General features: G+C 41.0%; 1 long non-coding RNA gene and 1 pseudogene across 2 annotated transcripts; one reads left to right on the top strand and one right to left on the bottom strand.

Annotated features, from left to right (window-relative positions):
* Positions 1 to 707: 707 nt before the first annotated feature.
* On the top strand, positions 708 to 2,078 carry LOC134615930 (putative nuclease HARBI1; annotated as a pseudogene).
* A 245-nt stretch (positions 2,079 to 2,323) lies between these two features.
* On the bottom strand, positions 2,324 to 3,098 carry LOC135932407 (uncharacterized). Of its 2 annotated transcripts, XR_010573517.1 has the most exons (4): positions 3,063 to 3,098; positions 2,598 to 2,797; positions 2,454 to 2,513; positions 2,324 to 2,371 (listed from the first exon to the last, which is right to left on the bottom strand). It is a non-coding gene; the product is annotated as an uncharacterized LOC135932407 (long non-coding RNA). The 2 variants fall into 2 exon arrangements; XR_010573516.1 differs by lacking the exon at positions 3,063 to 3,098 and having other exon boundaries at positions 2,598 to 2,835.
* Positions 3,099 to 4,216: the final 1,118 nt, after the last annotated feature.

The raw sequence follows: 4,216 nt of genomic DNA, 5'->3' as shown, positions 1-4,216 counted from the left end.
AATAAAATAAGATATATAAAATATACAGAGGTTGGTATGTGCAAAACAGTGGTATTTATATACAGTATGGAGTGCATAATGTTGAAGTTCCAGTAGTGAGGGTGAGGTGTCTATGAAGTGTTCAGCAGTCTGATGGCCTGATGGAAAAAGCTGTCTCTCAGTCTGCTGGTACGGGACCGGATGCTGCAGAACCTCCTTCCTGATGGTAGTAGTCTGAACAGTTTATGGCTGGGTTTATGCTTTTTGCCTTCTTTTTGGCCTCTCTGCGGCCTTGTATTTCGGTCCCAACTACACTCCACTTCTTATGATACATGAAAGAGACTGTGTGCATATGTGGCAAATAAGCACATAACTTAATTCAGACAGAGCATACACAGAACAGATTGCGAAATAAAAAAGGTTAGCGTAAATCATGTAATGTAGCTGAAAGAAAAGAACTTCAATAAAACTCAAACAACTGGTTTCAGATGGGTATGATAGGTGACATTTAGGTAATATACTCCTGTATATAAAAGCAGAAGAATAGAATTTTGTCTTTTATAACATAGTCAAACATTACATGAAACCATCATCCTGGGCCCTGTTTCAGAAAGCCGGTTTAGTGCAAACTCTGAGTAAGTATACCCTGAGTTAACGAAAACTCTGGGTCTTCGGTTTCACAAAGCGAGTTTAGATTAATTCTGAGTGAGTCACTATGACGACACACTCCGTGAAGCTAACCTGCCCCCTAGCAGGTTTACTTCAACTAACCCTGACTTTCTCCGCCTCTTTGTCGGAAACCTGACTGTAGGAAGTGTCAGACATGGCGTGCCCCTTCCTTGAAGAGCCAGTAGATGTTGAAGCCCAAATTCTCCGCAGAGCTCTCCGCCGGGAGAGAGTGATTAGAGCGCGTTTGGACAGCTTATCATTTCCTGATGATTTTCTGTGTGAACGTTACCGTTTTTCAGCACAATCTATAATTTATTTGAATAACATCCTCAGGCCTTATATTGCTCATGTGACACATCGCGGACATTCTCTCAGTTCTGTACATATTATTTGTATTGCACTTCGTTTTTTTGCAAACGGGAGCTTTCTGTATAATATTGACGCTGAGCACGTTTCCAAGGCTACCGTCTGTCGGGCAGTCAGGAATGTTACAGTTGCACTGAAACGTCTCCTGTACTCGTTTGTGGTGTTCCCCGGTCATAGACCCACAAGATATATCAAAGAGGGATTCCACAAAATTGCAGGTATCAGGATGAACAAAACTTAATTCATGATGTGGTGATACTTGAACTACTACTTAAATTTTACATTTATTTTCAGGGTTCCCAGGCGTGATTGGCTGTATAGATGGCACTCACATTCCAATCATTGCTCCTTCAGTAAATGAAGGAGACTATGTGAACAGGAAGTCTTTCCACAGCATTAATGTACAGGTACATAGTTCCCTGTAGCATTTCAAACTAACACATTATTTCATTATGGTAATGGATGCTAATTTGTGTTCTCTGCACTGTGAATATCATATGTGATGCTGCCAACATTATCACAAATGTGGAAGCCAAGTGGCCAGGCTCTGTTCATGACTCACGAATTTTTCGTGAATGTACACTGAGCACAAAATTTGGACATGGTGAGTTGAAAATACTTTAAAATATATAAAGACCAATTGCTACAGGGACATTTGAACTGAAGTGTATCCTTCTGTCTTAGAGTTCACTGGCTACTTGCTTGGTGATAGGGGGTATCCATGTTTACCCTAGTTGCTTACCCCTTACCCTGACCCTGAACCAGGCCCACAGCAGCGATATAATCTGGCTCATTGCAGGACAAGAGCCAGAGTTGAAATGACTATCGGAATGCTTAAGGCCCGGTTCCAGTGCCTTCAAAGACTCAGGGTCACCCCAGAAAGGGCATGTGACATTATTGTGGCATGTGTGATTCTTCACAACATTGCCACAATTAGAGGAGAACACTGTCCTTCTGAACCAAACATCAGCAGTGATCCAAACCATGAACATCCTGACCCTCCCACGGACATACAAGATGGAAGAGCAGTCAGAGACACCATATGTCACAATCATTTCCTGTGACCCATCACCTCAACATGTTGAAAGAAGAATAAACAGATTTTTTGTTCAACTGGCTTTATTGGTCGCCTGTATTTCCTGTACACAAAGTATTAATAAGTATATTATTATGTTGTTCAAACACTGAAATAATTCGTCCATCTCTGACCACTTCACCCACCCTTAACTGATGTTCCAGCAGTAAAATCTCAGTCTTGGTCTTTTGGATCTGCTGCTTGAAGTGTTCCATTTCCAAGTCGCATTTTTTATTTTATTTTCTTGATCAAATAGGTCTTGTACAGCTGCTTTACAGGGAGCTATTGAAACACAGAAAATAGCATTGACATTCATAGTACATGCCTACTTAGGTTGGTTGTAAATCAGTGCTGAACATCTTACTGAGGAAAGGTTTGTTGGAGAAGTGGCTGGACCCTCTTCCTCTGCATTTCCATCATCACTCTGTTAGAGAAATAGAAAGTCCATGGTTTTATTATAGTACCACATTTTATTCATTTGTTATATTTTCCATTGTAAGATGTAAACCTCATAAAGTGTCTCTGTTGCTTCCTCCTCTGTAACAGCTGTCAATGTTTCTTCATTATTTTCCTGTAGTAAAGACATTAACAACATTGCTGTTCTACTGTAAACTCATATAATCTGTGGAGTATTAAGAGTACTCACAACTGCATGTTGGTCTGGCTCAACAGGAGGCTGCACCAGATGCAGTACACCATCACCATCAACTGATAGAATATGAGGTTTATACAGGTCACTTATAACTTACAAGGGACCAAATGGCAATTAACAAACATATACCAATCACCTTACACTTCATTGTCATTATGCTCTCAAAGACAACCAAGACTGAGGGAAGGCAAAATCAGTAGGAAAATAACTTCACTACAAAATAATTCATTATGGTAAAGAGTTTATCAAATGAATGAGTAGCACTGCAAAGGTGACTGTGAAGAAAGGATGTATGCACATCATGTATTATTTTGAATTTACCTCTTATGTAGGCACTTGTGTCTTGCGGGGTTATTGGCTCAGAGGATGTCCCCGCAGAGATGCCTTCAGCCACAGGGCGCCCACTGTTTTGGCTGAGGGCCAACTGCTCAGCCTCTGTGAGTGGTGGTGGTGGAGGACCCCCACCTGTTTTTCGGGCCTCCGCTTTTTTTCTGTTGGCTATAACGGGTCACATTTGAGCATACAGAGTAAGCAAATATGTACTTGTAATGTGCTCAGATAATTTCAATAAGTGCTTACAGAAAGAAAATGAATGTAGCCTCTAACTGCAATTGATTTACATAGGACAAACAGACCAAGCACTATGGCTCATAATACAATTACACCTTACCTGTTTGGACTATATTTTTATATTTCATTTTTACTTGCTGCCAGGAACGTTTGGGGCCTGTTGGGTTGCACCTGCACTCACATCACAAAATAAAATGTATAAAATAAAAAATAAAATGAAATATAATAAAATAACGTGTTAAATGGGTGGAAATCCCTAGATCAATGTTTAAATTAACACTCACGCATTGACTCTGTCGGCTATGTTTTGCCATGCATGCTCCCTTTCTTTTGCAGCTGAGGCTGTGTTACTTTTTTTCCGCAAAATTTGCATGTTATCGGCATATGCTGCCATCAGAATTTCGGCCTCAAGCGCTGTAAAATACATTGACCGCGCCTTCTTTCCCAGTGGGTGACTCGCTTAATCTGTGCTCCACTAATCAGGGCTTTATGTATCCTCATGCACGCGCTTAACTTGGGGTTAGAGCAACTCCGCGTTGATTGAACTAATTGTTATCAGCCTTTCTGAAACCGAATATTCCGAGTTGGACAGTTCGGGGTTACTCAACCCTGAGTATCATTTTTAACTCTGAGTTTTCTAAACCGGCTTTCTGAAACAGACCCCTGATCTGGGATCCCTTAACAACAGCAGACAAATCTTTTGTGTCCTCCTCCTCCTCAATGCACATGGTATACTCGCTCTTGCATCTCATTCGCAAGCACTTTGTTCAGATTTTCAACTTTGTCACAGTTGCTGTAGTGATGATGGCGTTCCTCTACAGTCATGTGCACATGGGCACATGAATTGCAAGGAAACATTTGTACACCATCAGTGAGGCTAAATGTTTCATAACTGACACCCTCGG

The sequence above is a fragment of the Pelmatolapia mariae genome, linkage group LG22 (genome assembly GCF_036321145.2).
Source record: "Pelmatolapia mariae isolate MD_Pm_ZW linkage group LG22, Pm_UMD_F_2, whole genome shotgun sequence".
In the NCBI taxonomy this organism is placed as follows: domain Eukaryota; kingdom Metazoa; phylum Chordata; class Actinopteri; order Cichliformes; family Cichlidae; genus Pelmatolapia; species Pelmatolapia mariae.
This window is presented reverse-complemented; position numbering and strand designations above follow the sequence as displayed.